The sequence below is a fragment of the Phyllobates terribilis genome, unplaced genomic scaffold, assembly GCF_046119375.1.
Source record: "Phyllobates terribilis strain yellow unplaced genomic scaffold, ASM4611937v1 Scaffold_1828__1_contigs__length_205237, whole genome shotgun sequence".
Taxonomy (NCBI): domain Eukaryota; kingdom Metazoa; phylum Chordata; class Amphibia; order Anura; family Dendrobatidae; genus Phyllobates; species Phyllobates terribilis.
This window is the reverse complement of record NW_027364588.1, coordinates 40588-63573: the sequence shown is the minus strand read 5'-3', so window position 1 is coordinate 63573 and position 22986 is coordinate 40588. Positions and strand designations below refer to the sequence as shown.

Sequence of the window (22986 nt, the reverse complement as noted above, 5' to 3'; positions counted from 1 at the left end):
TAGCTCAGGTGAGTTTAAAAGGCTGCTGTTGATAACAAGGGCATTTGCTAAATAGATGGTGTGTGTGCAACAATATACTGAAAGGTCAATAATATTGTGCAGCTTATCTCACCACCTGTAGTTATTTAGGTGAAAGCTCCAAAATGCTTGCCTAATATGTCTGTTTATCCAAAAGGAAGTATAGAGGGAGAGCTAGATAGATAGCATTGCATTACATTACATTACATGGCAATGCAATGCACAGTTGCTGAAGTTGAACCAAAATGAGCTTGTCATCTGGCTTCTGCAACTTTTAACATGAAAAATCCAATGAGGAGAAGAAAAGCAAAGCCAAAGAGTCCATCCCAAAATCCGACAAACAAGCAAAATGAACAAAAAGCATTCAATTCAATTCTTTCTGATTTTAGAAACTGCATTAAAGAAGGGGTGCACCGGTCTTGGAGATACTGCAATACCAGGTCAATGCGTGGAGTGGACAGAGCAAGCTCTTTTTCCATCTCCCTGTTCTAAAAATCCATTTAATATATGGTCCCCAGATAGGGGACGTATCAGATATTAAACTGATAAGAACAGATACTAAACTTGATCTTAGCCAAAAGGCCGAGAAGCGATAACCAGAATTGGTTTCCGACTACGGTGCCACCCAAGGATTCTGAAAAGTCCATTTGTGGAGATGGCCACCTGGACTCCCGTTAAGAAGACATGCTGTCAACCTCTAGATCCCTCACATGCCTGCACTTTTCGGCTTGCTGCTGCTGCAATCCACGCGTTTTAGATCTGCATAACTCCACCTCTTTTAGCACAGTACCCTCAACCCCCGGCTGTTCCCACCCGCCTCAACACCGTTGGAAGGGAGGAGAACCAATTAAGGCGGGGGGGGGGTGGAACGAGCAGCTGTCTACCCTTAGCAGGAGGGTTGCTGATTAATTACCTCTCCTGCTGCTGCTGCTGCTGGCTGTCCAGCAGCAGACTGAAGGTGGCTGCTGCTGTGCGCAGGTATATAAAGGCTCAGAGCCTATTATGACACGCGCAGCCAGCGTTCCATTGCCACATTCCGTCTACTGCAGGCGGGATACCTGGATGGCTGAATGTCACTGAGAAGCTCACAGAGACCGCCATAAGCAACAGTTTAAAAGAATGCCACAGACTAATCAACCAAACTTTTTGGGTTGGTTTCTCTTTTATAGTCTGCAGGCATTAAATGAAAGAAGTCAGTGTTCCAGCAGAGGGAGACAACGTTTCAGAAAAGGCATTGTAGCAAACCAAAAAAGAAATTTTAAGCGCAGCAGAGTAACCAGCTCACATACCTGTTAGCTCAGGTGAGTTTAAAAGGCTGCTGTTGATAACAAGGGCATTTGCTAAATAGATGGTGTGTGTGCAACAATATACTGAAAGGTCAATTATATTGTGCAGCTTATCTCACCACCTGTAGTTATTTAGGTGAAAGCTCCAAAATGCTTGCCTAATATGTCTGTTTATCCAAAAGGAAGTATAGAGGGAGAGCTAGATAGATAGCATTGCATTACATTACATGGCAATGCAATGCACAGTTGCTGAAGTTGAACCAAAATGAGCTTGTCATCTGGCTTCTGCAACTTTTAACATGAAAAATCCAATGAGGAGAAGAAAAGCAAAGCCAAAGAGTCCATCCCAAAATCCGACAAACAAGCAAAATGAACAAAAAGCATTGAATTCAATTCTTTCTGATTTAGAAACTGCATTAAAGAAGGGGTGCACCGGTCCTGGAGATACTGCAATACCAGGTCAATGCGTGGAGTGGACAGAGCAAGCTCTTTTTCCATCTCCCTGTTGTAAAAATCCATTTAATATATGGTCCCCAGATAGGGGACGTATCAGATATTAAACTGATAAGAACAGATACTAAACTTGATCTTAGCCAAAAGGCCGAGAAGCGATAACCAGAATTGGTTTCCGACTACGGTGCCACCCAAGGATTCTGAAAAGTCCATTTGTGGAGATGGCCACCTGGACTCCCGTTAAGAAGACATGCTGTCAACCTCTAGATCCCTCACATGCCTGCACTTTTCGGCTTGCTGCTGCTGCAATCCACGCGTTTTAGATCTGCATAACTCCACCTCTTTTAGCACAGTACCCTCAACCCTCGGCTGTTCCCACCCGCCTCAACACCGTTGGAAGGGAGGAGAACCAATTAAGGCGGGAGGGGGGGTGGAACGAGCAGCTGTCTACCCTTAGCAGGAGGGTTGCTGATTAATTACCTCTCCTGCTGCTGCTGCTGCTGGCTGTCCAGCAGCAGACTGAAGGTGGCTGCTGCTGTGCGGAGGTATATAAAGGCTCAGAGCCTATTATGACACGCGCAGCCAGCGTTCCATTGCCACATTCCGTCTACTGCAGGCGGGATACCTGGATGGCTGAATGTCACTGAGAAGCTCACAGAGACCGCCATAAGCAACAGTTTAAAAGAATGCCACAGACTAATCAACCAAACTTTTTGGGTTGGTTTCTCTTTTATAGTCTGCAGGCATTAAATGAAAGAAGTCAGTTTTCCAGCAGAGGGAGACAACGTTTCAGAAAAGGCATTGTAGCAAACCAAAAAAGAAATTTTAAGCGCAGCAGAGTAACCAGCTCACATACCTGTTAGCTCAGGTGAGTTTAAAAGGCTGCTGTTGATAACAAGGGCATTTGCTAAATAGATGGTGTGTGTGCAACAATATACTGAAAGGTCAATTATATTGTGCAGCTTATCTCACCACCTGTAGTTATTTAGGTGAAAGCTCCAAAATGCTTGCCTAATATGTCTGTTTATCCAAAAGGAAGTATAGAGGGAGAGCTAGATAGATAGCATTGCATTACATTACATGGCAATGCAATGCACAGTTGCTGAAGTTGAACCAAAATGAGCTTGTCATCTGGCTTCTGCAACTTTTAACATGAAAAATCCAATGAGGAGAAGAAAAGCAAAGCCAAAGAGTCCATCCCAAAATCCGACAAACAAGCAAAATGAACAAAAAGCATTGAATTCAATTCTTTCTGATTTAGAAACTGCATTAAAGAAGGGGTGCACCGGTCCTGGAGATACTGCAATACCAGGTCAATGCGTGGAGTGGACAGAGCAAGCTCTTTTTCCATCTCCCTGTTCTAAAAATCCATTTAATATATGGTCCCCAGATAGGGGACGTATCAGATATTAAACTGATAAGAACAGATACTACACTTGATCTTAGCCAAAAGGCCGAGAAGCGATAACCAGAATTGGTTTCCGACTACGGTGCCACCCAAGGATTCTGAAAAGTCCATTTGTGGAGATGGCCACCTGGACTCCCGTTAAGAAGACATGCTGTCAACCTCTAGATCCCTCACATGCCTGCACTTTTCGGCTTGCTGCTGCTGCAATCCACGCGTTTTAGATCTGCATAACTCCACCTCTTTTAGCACAGTACCCTCAACCCCCGGCTGTTCCCACCCGCCTCAACACCGTTGGAAGGGAGGAGAACCAATTAAGGCGGGGGGGGGGGGGTGGAACGAGCAGCTGTCTACCCTTAGCAGGAGGGTTGCTGATTAATTACCTCTCCTGCTGCTGCTGCTGCTGGCTGTCCAGCAGCAGACTGAAGGTGGCTGCTGCTGTGCGGAGGTATATAAAGGCTCAGAGCCTATTATGACACGCGCAGCCAGCGTTCCATTGCCACATTCCGTCTACTGCAGGCGGGATACCTGGATGGCTGAATGTCACTGAGAAGCTCACAGAGACCGCCATAAGCAACAGTTTAAAAGAATGCCACAGACTAATCAACCAAACTTTTTGGGTTGGTTTCTCTTTTATAGTCTGCAGGCATTAAATGAAAGAAGTCAGTTTTCCAGCAGAGGGAGACAACGTTTCAGAAAAGGCATTGTAGCAAACCAAAAAAGAAATTTTAAGCGCAGCAGAGTAACCAGCTCACATACCTGTTAGCTCAGGTGAGTTTAAAAGGCTGCTGTTGATAACAAGGGCATTTGCTAAATAGATGGTGTGTGTGCAACAATATACTGAAAGGTCAATTATATTGTGCAGCTTATCTCACCACCTGTAGTTATTTAGGTGAAAGCTCCAAAATGCTTGCCTAATATGTCTGTTTATCCAAAAGGAAGTATAGAGGGAGAGCTAGATAGATAGCATTGCATTACATTACATGGCAATGCAATGCACAGTTGCTGAAGTTGAACCAAAATGAGCTTGTCATCTGGCTTCTGCAACTTTTAACATGAAAAATCCAATGAGGAGAAGAAAAGCAAAGCCAAAGAGTCCATCCCAAAATCCGACAAACAAGCAAAATGAACAAAAAGCATTGAATTCAATTCTTTCTGATTTAGAAACTGCATTAAAGAAGGGGTGCACCGGTCCTGGAGATACTGCAATACCAGGTCAATGCGTGGAGTGGACAGAGCAAGCTCTTTTTCCATCTCCCTGTTCTAAAAATCCATTTAATATATGGTCCCCAGATAGGGGACGTATCAGATATTAAACTGATTAGAACAGATACTACACTTGATCTTAGCCAAAAGGCCGAGAAGCGATAACCAGAATTGGTTTCCGACTACGGTGCCACCCAAGGATTCTGAAAAGTCCATTTGTGGAGATGGCCACCTGGACTCCCGTTAAGAAGACATGCTGTCAACCTCTAGATCCCTCACATGCCTGCACTTTTCGGCTTGCTGCTGCTGCAATCCACGCGTTTTAGATCTGCATAACTCCACCTCTTTTAGCACAGTACCCTCAACCCCCGGCTGTTCCCACCCGCCTCAACACCGTTGGAAGGGAGGAGAACCAATTAAGGCGGGGGGGGGGTGGAACGAGCAGCTGTCTACCCTTAGCAGGAGGGTTGCTGATTAATTACCTCTCCTGCTGCTGCTGCTGCTGGCTGTCCAGCAGCAGACTGAAGGTGGCTGCTGCTGTGCGCAGGTATATAAAGGCTCAGAGCCTATTATGACACGCACAGCCAGCGTTCCATTGCCACATTCCGTCTACTGCAGGCGGGATACCTGGATGGCTGAATGTCACTGAGAAGCTCACAGAGACCGCCATAAGCAACAGTTTAAAAGAATGCCACAGACTAATCAACCAAACTTTTTGGGTTGGTTTCTCTTTTATAGTCTGCAGGCATTAAATGAAAGAAGTCAGTGTTCCAGCAGAGGGAGACAACGTTTCAGAAAAGGCATTGTAGCAAACCAAAAAAGAAATTTTAAGCGCAGCAGAGTAACCAGCTCACATACCTGTTAGCTCAGGTGAGTTTAAAAGGCTGCTGTTGATAACAAGGGCATTTGCTAAATAGATGGTGTGTGTGCAACAATATACTGAAAGGTCAATTATATTGTGCAGCTTATCTCACCACCTGTAGTTATTTAGGTGAAAGCTCCAAAATGCTTGCCTAATATGTCTGTTTATCCAAAAGGAAGTATAGAGGGAGAGCTAGATAGATAGCATTGCATTACATTACATTACATGGCAATGCAATGCACAGTTGCTGAAGTTGAACCAAAATGAGCTTGTCATCTGGCTTCTGCAACTTTTAACATGAAAAATCCAATGAGGAGAAGAAAAGCAAAGCCAAAGAGTCCATCCCAAAATCCGACAAACAAGCAAAATGAACAAAAAGCATTGAATTCAATTCTTTCTGATTTTAGAAACTGCATTAAAGAAGGGGTGCACCGGTCCTGGAGATACTGCAATACCAGGTCAATGCGTGGAGTGGACAGAGCAAGCTCTTTTTCCATCTCCCTGTTCTAAAAATCCATTTAATATATGGTCCCCAGATAGGGGACGTATCAGATATTAAACTGATAAGAACAGATACTACACTTGATCTTAGCCAAAAGGCCGAGAAGCGATAACCAGAATTGGTTTCCGACTACGGTGCCACCCAAGGATTCTGAAAAGTCCATTTGTGGAGATGGCCACCTGGACTCCCGTTAAGAAGACATGCTGTCAACCTCTAGATCCCTCACATGCCTGCACTTTTCGGCTTGCTGCTGCTGCAATCCACGCGTTTTAGATCTGCATAACTCCACCTCTTTTAGCACAGTACCCTCAACCCCCGGCTGTTCCCACCCGCCTCAACACCGTTGGAAGGGAGGAGAACCAATTAAGGCGGGGGGGGGGGGGGGGGTGGAACGAGCAGCTGTCTACCCTTAGCAGGAGGGTTGCTGATTAATTACCTCTCCTGCTGCTGCTGCTGCTGGCTGTCCAGCAGCAGACTGAAGGTGGCTGCTGCTGTGCGCAGGTATATAAAGGCTCAGAGCCTATTATGACACGTGCAGCCAGCGTTCCATTGCCACATTCCGTCTACTGCAGGCGGGATACCTGGGTGGCTGAATGTCACTGAGAAGCTCACAGAGACCGCCATAAGCAACAGTTTAAAAGAATGCCACAGACTAATCAACCAAACTTTTTGGGTTGGTTTCTCTTTTATAGTCTGCAGGCATTAAATGAAAGAAGTCAGTGTTCCAGCAGAGGGAGACAACGTTTCAGAAAAGGCATTGTAGCAAACCAAAAAAGAAATTTTAAGCGCAGCAGAGTAACCAGCTCACATACCTGTTAGCTCAGGTGAGTTTAAAAGGCTGCTGTTGATAACAAGGGCATTTGCTAAATAGATGGTGTGTGTGCAACAATATACTGAAAGGTCAATTATATTGTGCAGCTTATCTCACCACCTGTAGTTATTTAGGTGAAAGCTCCAAAATGCTTGCCTAATATGTCTGTTTATCCAAAAGGAAGTATAGAGGGAGAGCTAGATAGATAGCATTGCATTACATTACATTACATGGCAATGCAATGCACAGTTGCTGAAGTTGAACCAAAATGAGCTTGTCATCTGGCTTCTGCAACTTTTAACATGAAAAATCCAATGAGGAGAAGAAAAGCAAAGCCAAAGAGTCCATCCCAAAATCCGACAAACAAGCAAAATGAACAAAAAGCATTGAATTCAATTCTTTCTGATTTTAGAAACTGCATTAAAGAAGGGGTGCACCGGTCCTGGAGATACTGCAATACCAGGTCAATGCGTGGAGTGGACAGAGCAAGCTCTTTTTCCATCTCCCTGTTCTAAAAATCCATTTAATATATGGTCCCCAGATAGGGGACGTATCAGATATTAAACTGATAAGAACAGATACTACACTTGATCTTAGCCAAAAGGCCGAGAAGCGATAACCAGAATTGGTTTCCGACTACGGTGCCACCCAAGGATTCTGAAAAGTCCATTTGTGGAGATGGCCACCTGGACTCCCGTTAAGAAGACATGCTGTCAACCTCTAGATCCCTCACATGCCTGCACTTTTCGGCTTGCTGCTGCTGCAATCCACGCGTTTTAGATCTGCATAACTCCACCTCTTTTAGCACAGTACCCTCAACCCCCGGCTGTTCCCACCCGCCTCAACACCGTTGGAAGGGAGGAGAACCAATTAAGGCGGGGGGGGGGGGGTGGAACGAGCAGCTGTCTACCCTTAGCAGGAGGGTTGCTGATTAATTACCTCTCCTGCTGCTGCTGCTGCTGGCTGTCCAGCAGCAGACTGAAGGTGGCTGCTGCTGTGCGCAGGTATATAAAGGCTCAGAGCCTATTATGACACGTGCAGCCAGCGTTCCATTGCCACATTCCGTCTACTGCAGGCGGGATACCTGGGTGGCTGAATGTCACTGAGAAGCTCACAGAGACCGCCATAAGCAACAGTTTAAAAGAATGCCACAGACTAATCAACCAAACTTTTTGGGTTGGTTTCTCTTTTATAGTCTGCAGGCATTAAATGAAAGAAGTCAGTGTTCCAGCAGAGGGAGACAACGTTTCAGAAAAGGCATTGTAGCAAACCAAAAAAGAAATTTTAAGCGCAGCAGAGTAACCAGCTCACATACCTGTTAGCTCAGGTGAGTTTAAAAGGCTGCTGTTGATAACAAGGGCATTTGCTAAATAGATGGTGTGTGTGCAACAATATACTGAAAGGTCAATTATATTGTGCAGCTTATCTCACCACCTGTAGTTATTTAGGTGAAAGCTCCAAAATGCTTGCCTAATATGTCTGTTTATCCAAAAGGAAGTATAGAGGGAGAGCTAGATAGATAGCATTGCATTACATTACATTACATGGCAATGCCATGCACAGTTGCTGAAGTTGAACCAAAATGAGCTTGTCATCTGGCTTCTGCAACTTTTAACATGAAAAATCCAATGAGGAGAAGAAAAGCAAAGCCAAAGAGTCCATCCCAAAATCCGACAAACAAGCAAAATGAACAAAAAGCATTGAATTCAATTCTTTCTGATTTTAGAAACTGCATTAAAGAAGGGGTGCACCGGTCCTGGAGATACTGCAATACCAGGTCAATGCGTGGAGTGGACAGAGCAAGCTCTTTTTCCATCTCCCTGTTCTAAAAATCCATTTAATATATGGTCCCCAGATAGGGGACGTATCAGATATTAAACTGATAAGAACAGATACTACACTTGATCTTAGCCAAAAGGCCGAGAAGCGATAACCAGGATTGGTTTCCGACTACGGTGCCACCCAAGGATTCTGAAAAGTCCATTTGTGGAGATGGCCACCTGGACTCCCGTTAAGAAGACATGCTGTCAACCTCTAGATCCCTCACATGCCTGCACTTTTCGGCTTGCTGCTGCTGCAATCCACGCGTTTTAGATCTGCATAACTCCACCTCTTTTAGCACAGTACCCTCAACCCCCGGCTGTTCCCACCCGCCTCAACACCGTTGGAAGGGAGGAGAACCAATTAAGGCGGGGGGGGGGTGGAACGAGCAGCTGTCTACCCTTAGCAGGAGGGTTGCTGATTAATTACCTCTCCTGCTGCTGCTGCTGCTGGCTGTCCAGCAGCAGACTGAAGGTGGCTGCTGCTGTGCGCAGGTATATAAAGGCTCAGAGCCTATTATGACACGCGCAGCCAGCGTTCCATTGCCACATTCCGTCTACTGCAGGCGGGATACCTGGATGGCTGAATGTCACTGAGAAGCTCACAGAGACCGCCATAAGCAACAGTTTAAAAGAATGCCACAGACTAATCAACCAAACTTTTTGGGTTGGTTTCTCTTTTATAGTCTGCAGGCATTAAATGAAAGAAGTCAGTGTTCCAGCAGAGGGAGACAACGTTTCAGAAAAGGCATTGTAGCAAACCAAAAAAGAAATTTTAAGCGCAGCAGAGTAACCAGCTCACATACCTGTTAGCTCAGGTGAGTTTAAAAGGCTGCTGTTGATAACAAGGGCATTTGCTAAATAGATGGTGTGTGTGCAACAATATACTGAAAGGTCAATTATATTGTGCAGCTTATCTCACCACCTGTAGTTATTTAGGTGAAAGCTCCAAAATGCTTGCCTAATATGTCTGTTTATCCAAAAGGAAGTATAGAGGGAGAGCTAGATAGATAGCATTGCATTACATTACATTACATGGCAATGCAATGCACAGTTGCTGAAGTTGAACCAAAATGAGCTTGTCATCTGGCTTCTGCAACTTTTAACATGAAAAATCCAATGAGGAGAAGAAAAGCAAAGCCAAAGAGTCCATCCCAAAATCCGACAAACAAGCAAAATGAACAAAAAGCATTGAATTCAATTCTTTCTGATTTTAGAAACTGCATTAAAGAAGGGGTGCACCGGTCCTGGAGATACTGCAATACCAGGTCAATGCGTGGAGTGGACAGAGCAAGCTCTTTTTCCATCTCCCTGTTCTAAAAATCCATTTAATATATGGTCCCCAGATAGGGGACGTATCAGATATTAAACTGATAAGAACAGATACTACACTTGATCTTAGCCAAAAGGCCGAGAAGCGATAACCAGAATTGGTTTCCGACTACGGTGCCACCCAAGGATTCTGAAAAGTCCATTTGTGGAGATGGCCACCTGGACTCCCGTTAAGAAGACATGCTGTCAACCTCTAGATCCCTCACATGCCTGCACTTTTCGGCTTGCTGCTGCTGCAATCCACGCGTTTTAGATCTGCATAACTCCACCTCTTTTAGCACAGTACCCTCAACCCCCGGCTGTTCCCACCCGCCTCAACACCGTTGGAAGGGAGGAGAACCAATTAAGGCGGGGGGGGGGTGGAACGAGCAGCTGTCTACCCTTAGCAGGAGGGTTGCTGATTAATTACCTCTCCTGCTGCTGCTGCTGCTGGCTGTCCAGCAGCAGACTGAAGGTGGCTGCTGCTGTGCGCAGGTATATAAAGGCTCAGAGCCTATTATGACACGTGCAGCCAGCGTTCCATTGCCACATTCCGTCTACTGCAGGCGGGATACCTGGATGGCTGAATGTCACTGAGAAGCTCACAGAGACCGCCATAAGCAACAGTTTAAAAGAATGCCACAGACTAATCAACCAAACTTTTTGGGTTGGTTTCTCTTTTATAGTCTGCAGGCATTAAATGAAAGAAGTCAGTGTTCCAGCAGAGGGAGACAACGTTTCAGAAAAGGCATTGTAGCAAACCAAAAAAGAAATTTTAAGCGCAGCAGAGTAACCAGCTCACATACCTGTTAGCTCAGGTGAGTTTAAAAGGCTGCTGTTGATAACAAGGGCATTTGCTAAATAGATGGTGTGTGTGCAACAATATACTGAAAGGTCAATTATATTGTGCAGCTTATCTCACCACCTGTAGTTATTTAGGTGAAAGCTCCAAAATGCTTGCCTAATATGTCTGTTTATCCAAAAGGAAGTATAGAGGGAGAGCTAGATAGATAGCATTGCATTACATTACATTACATGGCAATGCAATGCACAGTTGCTGAAGTTGAACCAAAATGAGCTTGTCATCTGGCTTCTGCAACTTTTAACATGAAAAATCCAATGAGGAGAAGAAAAGCAAAGCCAAAGAGTCCATCCCAAAATCCGACAAACAAGCAAAATGAACAAAAAGCATTGAATTCAATTCTTTCTGATTTTAGAAACTGCATTAAAGAAGGGGTGCACCGGTCCTGGAGATACTGCAATACCAGGTCAATGCGTGGAGTGGACAGAGCAAGCTCTTTTTCCATCTCCCTGTTCTAAAAATCCATTTAATATATGGTCCCCAGATAGGGGACGTATCAGATATTAAACTGATAAGAACAGATACTACACTTGATCTTAGCCAAAAGGCCGAGAAGCGATAACCAGAATTGGTTTCCGACTACGGTGCCACCCAAGGATTCTGAAAAGTCCATTTGTGGAGATGGCCACCTGGACTCCCGTTAAGAAGACATGCTGTCAACCTCTAGATCCCTCACATGCCTGCACTTTTCGGCTTGCTGCTGCTGCAATCCACACGTTTTAGATCTGCATAACTCCACCTCTTTTAGCACAGTACCCTCAACCCCCGGCTGTTCCCACCCGCCTCAACACCGTTGGAAGGGAGGAGAACCAATTAAGGCGGGGGGGGGGTGGAACGAGCAGCTGTCTACCCTTAGCAGGAGGGTTGCTGATTAATTACCTCTCCTGCTGCTGCTGCTGCTGGCTGTCCAGCAGCAGACTGAAGGTGGCTGCTGCTGTGCGCAGGTATATAAAGGCTCAGAGCCTATTATGACACGCGCAGCCAGCGTTCCATTGCCACATTCCGTCTACTGCAGGCGGGATACCTGGATGGCTGAATGTCACTGAGAAGCTCACAGAGACCGCCATAAGCAACAGTTTAAAAGAATGCCACAGACTAATCAACCAAACTTTTTGGGTTGGTTTCTCTTTTATAGTCTGCAGGCATTAAATGAAAGAAGTCAGTGTTCCAGCAGAGGGAGACAACGTTTCAGAAAAGGCATTGTAGCAAACCAAAAAAGAAATTTTAAGCGCAGCAGAGTAACCAGCTCACATACCTGTTAGCTCAGGTGAGTTTAAAAGGCTGCTGTTGATAACAAGGGCATTTGCTAAATAGATGGTGTGTGTGCAACAATATACTGAAAGGTCAATTATATTGTGCAGCTTATCTCACCACCTGTAGTTATTTAGGTGAAAGCTCCAAAATGCTTGCCTAATATGTCTGTTTATCCAAAAGGAAGTATAGAGGGAGAGCTAGATAGATAGCATTGCATTAAATTACATTACATGGCAATGCAATGCACAGTTGCTGAAGTTGAACCAAAATGAGCTTGTCATCTGGCTTCTGCAACTTTTAACATGAAAAATCCAATGAGGAGAAGAAAAGCAAAGCCAAAGAGTCCATCCCAAAATCCGACAAACAAGCAAAATGAACAAAAAGCATTGAATTCAATTCTTTCTGATTTTAGAAACTGCATTAAAGAAGGGGTGCACCGGTCCTGGAGATACTGCAATACCAGGTCAATGCGTGGAGTGGACAGAGCAAGCTCTTTTTCCATCTCCCTGTTCTAAAAATCCATTTAATATATGGTCCCCAGATAGGGGACGTATCAGATATTAAACTGATAAGAACAGATACTACACTTGATCTTAGCCAAAAGGCCGAGAAGCGATAACCAGAATTGGTTTCCGACTACGGTGCCACCCAAGGATTCTGAAAAGTCCATTTGTGGAGATGGCCACCTGGACTCCCGTTAAGAAGACATGCTGTCAACCTCTAGATCCCTCACATGCCTGCACTTTTCGGCTTGCTGCTGCTGCAATCCACGCGTTTTAGATCTGTATAACTCCACCTCTTTTAGCACAGTACCCTCAACCCCCGGCTGTTCCCACCCGCCTCAACACCGTTGGAAGGGAGGAGAACCAATTAAGGCGGGGGGGGGGGTGGAACGAGCAGCTGTCTACCCTTAGCAGGAGGGTTGCTGATTAATTACCTCTCCTGCTGCTGCTGCTGCTGGCTGTCCAGCAGCAGACTGAAGGTGGCTGCTGCTGTGCGCAGGTATATAAAGGCTCAGAGCCTATTATGACACGCGCAGCCAGCGTTCCATTGCCACATTCCGTCTACTGCAGGCGGGATACCTGGATGGCTGAATGTCACTGAGAAGCTCACAGAGACCGCCATAAGCAACAGTTTAAAAGAATGCCACAGACTAATCAACCAAACTTTTTGGGTTGGTTTCTCTTTTATAGTCTGCAGGCATTAAATGAAAGAAGTCAGTGTTCCAGCAGAGGGAGACAACGTTTCAGAAAAGGCATTGTAGCAAACCAAAAAAGAAATTTTAAGCGCAGCAGAGTAACCAGCTCACATACCTGTTAGCTCAGGTGAGTTTAAAAGGCTGCTGTTGATAACAAGGGCATTTGCTAAATAGATGGTGTGTGTGCAACAATATACTGAAAGGTCAATTATATTGTGCAGCTTATCTCACCACCTGTAGTTATTTAGGTGAAAGCTCCAAAATGCTTGCCTAATATGTCTGTTTATCCAAAAGGAAGTATAGAGGGAGAGCTAGATAGATAGCATTGCATTACATTACATTACATGGCAATGCAATGCACAGTTGCTGAAGTTGAACCAAAATGAGCTTGTCATCTGGCTTCTGCAACTTTTAACATGAAAAATCCAATGAGGAGAAGAAAAGCAAAGCCAAAGAGTCCATCCCAAAATCCGACAAACAAGCAAAATGAACAAAAAGCATTGAATTCAATTCTTTCTGATTTTAGAAACTGCATTAAAGAAGGGGTGCACCGGTCCTGGAGATACTGCAATACCAGGTCAATGCGTGGAGTGGACAGAGCAAGCTCTTTTTCCATCTCCCTGTTCTAAAAATCCATTTAATATATGGTCCCCAGATAGGGGACGTATCAGATATTAAACTGATAAGAACAGATACTACACTTGATCTTAGCCAAAAGGCCGAGAAGCGATAACCAGAATTGGTTTCCGACTACGGTGCCACCCAAGGATTCTGAAAAGTCCATTTGTGGAGATGGCCACCTGGACTCCCGTTAAGAAGACATGCTGTCAACCTCTAGATCCCTCACATGCCTGCACTTTTCGGCTTGCTGCTGCTGCAATCCACGCGTTTTAGATCTGCATAACTCCACCTCTTTTAGCACAGTACCCTCAACCCCCGGCTGTTCCCACCCGCCTCAACACCGTTGGAAGGGAGGAGAACCAATTAAGGCGGGGGGGGGGGGGTGGAACGAGCAGCTGTCTACCCTTAGCAGGAGGGTTGCTGATTAATTACCTCTCCTGCTGCTGCTGCTGCTGGCTGTCCAGCAGCAGACTGAAGGTGGCTGCTGCTGTGCGCAGGTATATAAAGGCTCAGAGCCTATTATGACACGCGCAGCCAGCGTTCCATTGCCACATTCCGTCTACTGCAGGCGGGATACCTGGATGGCTGAATGTCACTGAGAAGCTCACAGAGACCGCCATAAGCAACAGTTTAAAAGAATGCCACAGACTAATCAACCAAACTTTTTGGGTTGGTTTCTCTTTTATAGTCTGCAGGCATTAAATGAAAGAAGTCAGTGTTCCAGCAGAGGGAGACAACGTTTCAGAAAAGGCATTGTAGCAAACCAAAAAAGAAATTTTAAGCGCAGCAGAGTAACCAGCTCACATACCTGTTAGCTCAGGTGAGTTTAAACGGCTGCTGTTGATAACAAGGGCATTTGCTAAATAGATGGTGTGTGTGCAACAATATACTGAAAGGTCAATTATATTGTGCAGCTTATCTCACCACCTGTAGTTATTTAGGTGAAAGCTCCAAAATGCTTGCCTAATATGTCTGTTTATCCAAAAGGAAGTATAGAGGGAGAGCTAGATAGATAGCATTGCATTACATTACATTACATGGCAATGCAATGCACAGTTGCTGAAGTTGAACCAAAATGAGCTTGTCATCTGGCTTCTGCAACTTTTAACATGAAAAATCCAATGAGGAGAAGAAAAGCAAAGCCAAAGAGTCCATCCCAAAATCCGACAAACAAGCAAAATGAACAAAAAGCATTGAATTCAATTCTTTCTGATTTTAGAAACTGCATTAAAGAAGGGGTGCACCGGTCCTGGAGATACTGCAATACCAGGTCAATGCGTGGAGTGGACAGAGCAAGCTCTTTTTCCATCTCCCTGTTCTAAAAATCCATTTAATATATGGTCCCCAGATAGGGGACGTATCAGATATTAAACTGATAAGAACAGATACTACACTTGATCTTAGCCAAAAGGCCGAGAAGCGATAACCAGAATTGGTTTCCGACTACGGTGCCACCCAAGGATTCTGAAAAGTCCATTTGTGGAGATGGCCACCTGGACTCCCGTTAAGAAGACATGCTGTCAACCTCTAGATCCCTCACATGCCTGCACTTTTCGGCTTGCTGCTGCTGCAATCCACGCGTTTTAGATCTGCATAACTCCACCTCTTTTAGCACAGTACCCTCAACCCCCGGCTGTTCCCACCCGCCTCAACACCGTTGGAAGGGAGGAGAACCAATTAAGGCGGGGGGGGGGGGTGGAACGAGCAGCTGTCTACCCTTAGCAGGAGGGTTGCTGATTAATTACCTCTCCTGCTGCTGCTGCTGCTGGCTGTCCAGCAGCAGACTGAAGGTGGCTGCTGCTGTGCGCAGGTATATAAAGGCTCAGAGCCTATTATGACACGCGCAGCCAGCGTTCCATTGCCACATTCCGTCTACTGCAGGCGGGATACCTGGATGGCTGAATGTCACTGAGAAGCTCACAGAGACCGCCATAAGCAACAGTTTAAAAGAATGCCACAGACTAATCAACCAAACTTTTTGGGTTGGTTTCTCTTTTATAGTCTGCAGGCATTAAATGAAAGAAGTCAGTGTTCCAGCAGAGGGAGACAACGTTTCAGAAAAGGCATTGTAGCAAACCAAAAAAGAAATTTTAAGCGCAGCAGAGTAACCAGCTCACATACCTGTTAGCTCAGGTGAGTTTAAAAGGCTGCTGTTGATAACAAGGGCATTTGCTAAATAGATGGTGTGTGTGCAACAATATACTGAAAGGTCAATTATATTGTGCAGCTTATCTCACCACCTGTAGTTATTTAGGTGAAAGCTCCAAAATGCTTGCCTAATATGTCTGTTTATCCAAAAGGAAGTATAGAGGGAGAGCTAGATAGATAGCATTGCATTACATTACATTACATGGCAATGCAATGCACAGTTGCTGAAGTTGAACCAAAATGAGCTTGTCATCTGGCTTCTGCAACTTTTAACATGAAAAATCCAATGAGGAGAAGAAAAGCAAAGCCAAAGAGTCCATCCCAAAATCCGACAAACAAGCAAAATGAACAAAAAGCATTGAATTCAATTCTTTCTGATTTTAGAAACTGCATTAAAGAAGGGGTGCACCGGTCCTGGAGATACTGCAATACCAGGTCAATGCGTGGAGTGGACAGAGCAAGCTCTTTTTCCATCTCCCTGTTCTAAAAATCCATTTAATATATGGTCCCCAGATAGGGGACGTATCAGATATTAAACTGATAAGAACAGATACTACACTTGATCTTAGCCAAAAGGCCGAGAAGCGATAACCAGAATTGGTTTCCGACTACGGTGCCACCCAAGGATTCTGAAAAGTCCATTTGTGGAGATGGCCACCTGGACTCCCGTTAAGAAGACATGCTGTCAACCTCTAGATCCCTCACATGCCTGCACTTTTCGGCTTGCTGCTGCTGCAATCCACGCGTTTTAGATCTGCATAACTCCACCTCTTTTAGCACAGTACCCTCAACCCCCGGCTGTTCCCACCCGCCTCAACACCGTTGGAAGGGAGGAGAACCAATTATGGCGGGGGGGGGGGGGGGGTGGAACGAGCAGCTGTCTACCCTTAGCAGGAGGGTTGCTGATTAATTACCTCTCCTGCTGCTGCTGCTGCTGGCTGTCCAGCAGCAGACTGAAGGTGGCTGCTGCTGTGCGCAGGTATATAAAGGCTCAGAGCCTATTATGACACGCGCAGCCAGCGTTCCATTGCCACATTCCGTCTACTGCAGGCGGGATACCTGGATGGCTGAATGTCACTGAGAAGCTCACAGAGACCGCCATAAGCAACAGTTTAAAAGAATGCCACAGACTAATCAACCAAACTTTTTGGGTTGGTTTCTCTTTTATAGTCTGCAGGCATTAAATGAAAGAAGTCAGTGTTCCAGCAGAGGGAGACAACGTTTCAGAAAAGGCATTGTAGCAAACCAAAAAAGAAATTTTAAGCGCAGCAGAGTAACCAGCTCACATACCTGTTAGCTCAGGTGAGTTTAAAAGGCTGCTGTTGATAACAAGGGCATTTGCTAAATAGATGGTGTGTGTGCAACAATATACTGAAAGGTCAATTATATTGTGCAGCTTATCTCACCACCTGTAGTTATTTAGGTGAAAGCTCCAAAATGCTTGCCTAATATGTCTGTTTATCCAAAAGGAAGTATAGAGGGAGAGCTAGATAGATAGCATTGCATTACATTACATTACATGGCAATGCAATGCACAGTTGCTGAAGTTGAACCAAAATGAGCTTGTCATCTGGCTTCTGCAACTTTTAACATGAAAAATCCAATGAGGAGAAGAAAAGCAAAGCCAAAGAGTCCATCCCAAAATCCGACAAACAAGCAAAATGAACAAAAAGCATTGAATTCAATTCTTTCTGATTTTAGAAACTGCATTAAAGAAGGGGTGCACCGGTCCTGGAGATACTGCAATACCAGGTCAATGCGTGGAGTGGACAGAGCAAGCTCTTTTTCCATCTCCCTGTTCTAAAAATCCATTTAATATATGGTCCCCAGATAGGGGACGTATCAGATATTAAACTGATAAGAACAGATACTACACTTGATCTTAGCCAAAAGGCCGAGAAGCGATAACCAGAATTGGTTTCCGACTACGGTGCCACCCAAGGATTCTGAAAAGTCCATTTGTGGAGATGGCCACCTGGACTCCCGTTAAGAAGACATGCTGTCAACCTCTAGATCCCTCACATGCCTGCACTTTTCGGCTTGCTGCTGCTGCAATCCACGCGTTTTAGATCTGCATAACTCCACCTCTTTTAGCACAGTACCCTCAACCCCCGGCTGTTCCCACCCGCCTCAACACCGTTGGAAGGGAGGAGAACCAATTAAGGCGGGGGGGGGGGTGGAACGAGCAGCTGTCTACCCTTAGCAGGAGGGTTGCTGATTAATTACCTCTCCTGCTGCTGCTGCTGGCTGTCCAGCAGCAGACTGAAGGTGGCTGCTGCTGTGCGCAGGTATATAAAGGCTCAGAGCCTATTATGACACGCGCAGCCAGCGTTCCATTGCCACATTCCGTCTACTGCAGGCGGGATACCTGGATGGCTGAATGTCACTGAGAAGCTCACAGAGACCGCCATAAGCAACAGTTTAAAAGAATGCCACAGACTAATCAACCAAACTTTTTGGGTTGGTTTCTCTTTTATAGTTTGCAGGCATTAAATGAAAGAAGTCAGTGTTCCAGCAGAGGGAGACAACGTTTCAGAAAAGGCATTGTAGCAAACCAAAAAAGAAATTTTAAGCGCAGCAGAGTAACCAGCTCACATACCTGTTAGCTCAGGTGAGTTTAAAAGGCTGCTGTTGATAACAAGGGCATTTGCTAAATAGATGGTGTGTGTGCAACAATATACTGAAAGGTCAATTATATTGTGCAGCTTATCTCACCATCTGTAGTTATTTAGGTGAAAGCTCCAAAATGCTTGCCTAATATGTCTGTTTATCCAAAAGGAAGTATAGAGGGAGAGCTAGATAGATAGCATTGCATTACATTACATTACATGGCAATGCAATGCACAGTTGCTGAAGTTGAACCAAAATGAGCTTGTCATCTGGCTTCTGCAACTTTTAACATGAAAAATCCAATGAGGAGAAGAAAAGCAAAGCCAAAGAGTCCATCCCAAAATCCGACAAACAAGCAAAATGAACAAAAAGCATTGAATTCAATTCTTTCTGATTTTAGAAACTGCATTAAAGAAGGGGTGCACCGGTCCTGGAGATACTGCAATACCAGGTCAATGCGTGGAGTGGACAGAGCAAGCTCTTTTTCCATCTCCCTGTTCTAAAAATCCATTTAATATATGGTCCCCAGATAGGGGACGTATCAGATATTAAACTGATAAGAACAGATACTACACTTGATCTTAGCCAAAAGGCCGAGAAGCGATAACCAGAATTGGTTTCCGACTACGGTGCCACCCAAGGATTCTGAAAAGTCCATTTGTGGAGATGGCCACCTGGACTCCCGTTAAGAAGACATGCTGTCAACCTCTAGATCCCTCACATGCCTGCACTTTTCGGCTTGCTGCTGCTGCAATCCACGCGTTTTATATCTGCATAACTCCACCTCTTTTAGCACAGTACACTCAACCTCCGGCTGTTCCCACCCGCCTCAACACCGTTGGAAGGGAGGAGAACCAATTAAGGCGGGGGGGGGGGGTGGAACGAGCAGCTGTCTACCCTTAGCAGGAGGGTTGCTGATTAATTACCTCTCCTGCTGCTGCTGCTGCTGGCTGTCCAGCAGCAGACTGAAGGTGGCTGCTGCTGTGCGCAGGTATATAAAGGCTCAGAGCCTATTATGACACGCGCAGCCAGCGTTCCATTGCCACATTCCGTCTACTGCAGGCGGGATACCTGGATGGCTGAATGTCACTGAGAAGCTCACAGAGACCGCCATAAGCAACAGTTTAAAAGAATGCCACAGACTAATCAACCAAACTTTTTGGGTTGGTTTCTCTTTTATAGTCTGCAGGCATTGAATGAAAGAAATCAGTGTTCCAGCAGAGGGAGACAACGTTTCAGAAAAGGCATTGTAGCAAACCAAAAAAGAAATTTTAAGCGCAGCAGAGTAACCAGCTCACATACCTGTTAGCTCAGGTGAGTTTAAAAGGCTGCTGTTGATAACAAGGGCATTTGCTAAATAGATTGTGTGTGTGCAACAATATACTGAAAGGTCAATTATATTGTGCAGCTTATCTCACCACCTGTAGTTATTTAGGTGAAAGCTCAAAAATGCTTGCCTAATATGTCTGTTTATCCAAAAGGAAGTATAGAGGGAGAGCTAGATAGATAGCATTGCATTACATTACATTACATGGCAATGCAATGCACAGTTGCTGAAGTTGAACCAAAATGAGCTTGTCATCTGGCTTCTGCAACTTTTAACATGAAAAATCCAATGAGGAGAAGAAAAGCAAAGCCAAAGAGTCCATCCCAAAATCCGACAAACAAGCAAAATGAACAAAAAGCATTGAATTCAATTCTTTCTGATTTTAGAAACTGCATTAAAGAAGGGGTGCACCGGTCCTGGAGATACTGCAATACCAGGTCAATGCGTGGAGTGGACAGAGCAAGCTCTTTTTCCATCTCCCTGTTCTAAAAATCCATTTAATATATGGTCCCCAGATAGGGGACGTATCAGATATTAAACTGATAAGAACAGATACTACACTTGATCTTAGCCAAAAGGCCGAGAAGCGATAACCAGAATTGGTTCCGACTACGGTGCCACCCAAGGATTCTGAAAAGTCCATTTGTGGAGATGGCCACCTGGACTCCCGTTAAGAAGACATGCTGTCAACCTCTAGATCCCTCACATGCCTGCACTTTTCGGCTTGCTGCTGCTGCAATCCACGCGTTTTAGATCTGCATAACTCCACCTCTTTTAGCACAGTACCCTCAACCCCCGGCTGTTCCCACCCGCCTCAACACCGTTGGAAGGGAGGAGAACCAATTATGGCGGGGGGGGGGGGTGGAACGAGCAGCTGTCTACCCTTAGCAGGAGGGTTGCTGATTAATTACCTCTCCTGCTGCTGCTGCTGCTGGCTGTCCAGCAGCAGACTGAAGGTGGCTGCTGCTGTGCGCAGGTATATAAAGGCTCAGAGCCTATTATGACACGCGCAGCCAGCGTTCCATTGCCACATTCCGTCTACTGCAGGCGGGATACCTGAATGGCTGAATGTCACTGAGAAGCTCACAGAGACCGCCATAAGCAACAGTTTAAAAGAATGCCACAGACTAATCAACCAAACTTTTTGGGTTGGTTTCTCTTTTATAGTCTGCAGGCATTAAATGAAAGAAGTCAGTGTTCCAGCAGAGGGAGACAACGTTTCAGAAAAGGCATTGTAGCAAACCAAAAAAGAAATTTTAAGCGCAGCAGAGTAACCAGCTCACATACCTGTTAGCTCAGGTGAGTTTAAAAGGCTGCTGTTGATAACAAGGGCATTTGCTAAATAGATGGTGTGTGTGCAACAATATACTGAAAGGTCAATTATATTGTGCAGCTTATCTCACCACCTGTAGTTATTAAGGTGAAAGCTCCAAAATGCTTGCCTAATATGTCTGTTTATCCAAAAGGAAGTATAGAGGGAGAGCTAGATAGATAGCATTGCATTACATTACATTACATGGCAATGCAATGCACAGTTGCTGAAGTTGAACCAAAATGAGCTTGTCATCTGGCTTCTGCAACTTTTAACATGAAAAATCCAATGAGGAGAAGAAAAGCAAAGCCAAAGAGTCCATCCCAAAATCCGACAAACAAGCAAAATGAACAAAAAGCATTGAATTCAATTCTTTCTGATTTTAGAAACTGCATTAAAGAAGGGGTGCACCGGTCCTGGAGATACTGCAATACCAGGTCAATGCGTGGAGTGGACAGAGCAAGCTCTTTTTCCATCTCCCTGTTCTAAAAATCCATTTAATATATGGTCCCCAGATAGGGGACGTATCAGATATTAAACTGATAAGAACAGATACTACACTTGATCTTAGCCAAAAGGCCGAGAAGCGATAACCAGAATTGGTTTCCGACTACGGTGCCACCCAAGGATTCTGAAAAGTCCATTTGTGGAGATGGCCACCTGGACTCCCGTTAAGAAGACATGCTGTCAACCTCTAGATCCCTCACATGCCTGCACTTTTCGGCTTGCTGCTGCTGCAATCCACGCGTTTTAGATCTGCATAACTCCACCTCTTTTAGCACAGTACCCTCAACCCCCGGCTGTTCCCACCCGCCTCAACACCGTTGGAAGGGAGGAGAACCAATTAAGGCGGGGGGGGGGGGTGAAACGAGCAGCTGTCTACCCTTAGCAGGAGGGTTGCTGATTAATTACCTCTCCTGCTGCTGCTGGCTGTCCAGCAGCAGACTGAAGGTGGCTGCTGCTGTGCGCAGGTATATAAAGGCTCAGAGCCTATTATGACACGCGCAGCCAGCGTTCCATTGCCACATTCCGTCTACTGCAGGCGGGATACCTGGATGGCTGAATGTCACTGAGAAGCTCACAGAGACCGCCATAAGCAACAGTTTAAAAGAATGCCACAGACTAATCAACCAAACTTTTTGGGTTGGTTTCTCTTTTATAGTCTGCAGGCATTAAATGAAAGAAGTCAGTGTTCCAGCAGAGGGAGACAACGTTTCAGAAAAGGCATTGTAGCAAACCAAAAAAGAAATTTTAAGCGCAGCAGAGTAACCAGCTCACATACCTGTTAGCTCAGGTGAGTTTAAAAGGCTGCTGTTGATAACAAGGGCATTTGCTAAATAGATGGTGTGTGTGCAACAATATACTGAAAGGTCAATTATATTGTGCAGCTTATCTCACCACCTGTAGTTATTTAGGTGAAAGCTCCAAAATGCTTGCCTAATATGTCTGTTTATCCAAAAGGAAGTATAGAGGGAGAGCTAGATAGATAGCATTGCATTACATTACATTACATGGCAATGCAATGCACAGTTGCTGAAGTTGAACCAAAATGAGCTTGTCATCTGGCTTCTGCAACTTTTAACATGAAAAATCCAATGAGGAGAAGAAAAGCAAAGCCAAAGAGTCCATCCCAAAATCCGACAAACAAGCAAAATGAACAAAAAGCATTGAATTCAATTCTTTCTGATTTTAGAAACTGCATTAAAGAAGGGGTGCACCGGTCCTGGAGATACTGCAATACCAGGTCAATGCGTGGAGTGGACAGAGCAAGCTCTTTTTCCATCTCCCTGTTCTAAAAATCCATTTAATATATGGTCCCCAGATAGATGACGTATCAGATATTAAACTGATAAGAACAGATACTACACTTGATCTTAGCCAAAAGGCCGAGAAGCGATAACCAGAATTGGTTTCTGACTACGGTGCCACCCAAGGATTCTGAAAAGTCCATTTGTGGAGATGGCCACCTGGACTCCCGTT

At 45.0% G+C, this 22986-nt stretch overlaps 18 non-coding genes across 18 annotated transcripts; all 18 read right to left on the bottom strand.

Annotated features, from left to right (window-relative positions):
• Positions 1 to 421: 421 nt before the first annotated feature.
• LOC141245340 (U2 spliceosomal RNA) lies at positions 422 to 612 on the bottom strand. The gene has a single exon (XR_012309170.1). It is a non-coding gene; the product is annotated as a U2 spliceosomal RNA (small nuclear RNA).
• A 1114-nt stretch (positions 613 to 1726) lies between these two features.
• On the bottom strand, positions 1727 to 1917 carry LOC141245329 (U2 spliceosomal RNA). The gene has a single exon (XR_012309160.1). It is a non-coding gene; the product is annotated as a U2 spliceosomal RNA (small nuclear RNA).
• A 1115-nt stretch (positions 1918 to 3032) lies between these two features.
• LOC141245378 (U2 spliceosomal RNA) lies at positions 3033 to 3223 on the bottom strand. Its single transcript, XR_012309206.1, has one exon. It is a non-coding gene; the product is annotated as a U2 spliceosomal RNA (small nuclear RNA).
• A 1117-nt stretch (positions 3224 to 4340) lies between these two features.
• On the bottom strand, positions 4341 to 4531 carry LOC141245335 (U2 spliceosomal RNA). The gene has a single exon (XR_012309165.1). It is a non-coding gene; the product is annotated as a U2 spliceosomal RNA (small nuclear RNA).
• A 1120-nt stretch (positions 4532 to 5651) lies between these two features.
• On the bottom strand, positions 5652 to 5842 carry LOC141245377 (U2 spliceosomal RNA). The gene has a single exon (XR_012309205.1). It is a non-coding gene; the product is annotated as a U2 spliceosomal RNA (small nuclear RNA).
• Positions 5843 to 6969: 1127 nt separating this feature from the next.
• Positions 6970 to 7160, bottom strand: LOC141245376 (U2 spliceosomal RNA). Its single transcript, XR_012309204.1, has one exon. It is a non-coding gene; the product is annotated as a U2 spliceosomal RNA (small nuclear RNA).
• Positions 7161 to 8283: 1123 nt separating this feature from the next.
• On the bottom strand, positions 8284 to 8474 carry LOC141245375 (U2 spliceosomal RNA). The gene has a single exon (XR_012309203.1). It is a non-coding gene; the product is annotated as a U2 spliceosomal RNA (small nuclear RNA).
• Positions 8475 to 9594: 1120 nt separating this feature from the next.
• Positions 9595 to 9785, bottom strand: LOC141245373 (U2 spliceosomal RNA). The gene has a single exon (XR_012309201.1). It is a non-coding gene; the product is annotated as a U2 spliceosomal RNA (small nuclear RNA).
• Positions 9786 to 10905: 1120 nt separating this feature from the next.
• On the bottom strand, positions 10906 to 11096 carry LOC141245372 (U2 spliceosomal RNA). The gene has a single exon (XR_012309200.1). It is a non-coding gene; the product is annotated as a U2 spliceosomal RNA (small nuclear RNA).
• Positions 11097 to 12216: 1120 nt separating this feature from the next.
• LOC141245371 (U2 spliceosomal RNA) lies at positions 12217 to 12407 on the bottom strand. Its single transcript, XR_012309199.1, has one exon. It is a non-coding gene; the product is annotated as a U2 spliceosomal RNA (small nuclear RNA).
• A 1121-nt stretch (positions 12408 to 13528) lies between these two features.
• LOC141245370 (U2 spliceosomal RNA) lies at positions 13529 to 13719 on the bottom strand. Its single transcript, XR_012309198.1, has one exon. It is a non-coding gene; the product is annotated as a U2 spliceosomal RNA (small nuclear RNA).
• Positions 13720 to 14842: 1123 nt separating this feature from the next.
• On the bottom strand, positions 14843 to 15033 carry LOC141245369 (U2 spliceosomal RNA). Its single transcript, XR_012309197.1, has one exon. It is a non-coding gene; the product is annotated as a U2 spliceosomal RNA (small nuclear RNA).
• A 1122-nt stretch (positions 15034 to 16155) lies between these two features.
• On the bottom strand, positions 16156 to 16346 carry LOC141245368 (U2 spliceosomal RNA). The gene has a single exon (XR_012309196.1). It is a non-coding gene; the product is annotated as a U2 spliceosomal RNA (small nuclear RNA).
• Positions 16347 to 17472: 1126 nt separating this feature from the next.
• Positions 17473 to 17663, bottom strand: LOC141245367 (U2 spliceosomal RNA). Its single transcript, XR_012309195.1, has one exon. It is a non-coding gene; the product is annotated as a U2 spliceosomal RNA (small nuclear RNA).
• Positions 17664 to 18781: 1118 nt separating this feature from the next.
• LOC141245366 (U2 spliceosomal RNA) lies at positions 18782 to 18972 on the bottom strand. Its single transcript, XR_012309194.1, has one exon. It is a non-coding gene; the product is annotated as a U2 spliceosomal RNA (small nuclear RNA).
• A 1122-nt stretch (positions 18973 to 20094) lies between these two features.
• Positions 20095 to 20285, bottom strand: LOC141245365 (U2 spliceosomal RNA). Its single transcript, XR_012309193.1, has one exon. It is a non-coding gene; the product is annotated as a U2 spliceosomal RNA (small nuclear RNA).
• A 1121-nt stretch (positions 20286 to 21406) lies between these two features.
• LOC141245363 (U2 spliceosomal RNA) lies at positions 21407 to 21597 on the bottom strand. The gene has a single exon (XR_012309192.1). It is a non-coding gene; the product is annotated as a U2 spliceosomal RNA (small nuclear RNA).
• Positions 21598 to 22713: 1116 nt separating this feature from the next.
• Positions 22714 to 22904, bottom strand: LOC141245345 (U2 spliceosomal RNA). The gene has a single exon (XR_012309175.1). It is a non-coding gene; the product is annotated as a U2 spliceosomal RNA (small nuclear RNA).
• Positions 22905 to 22986: the final 82 nt, after the last annotated feature.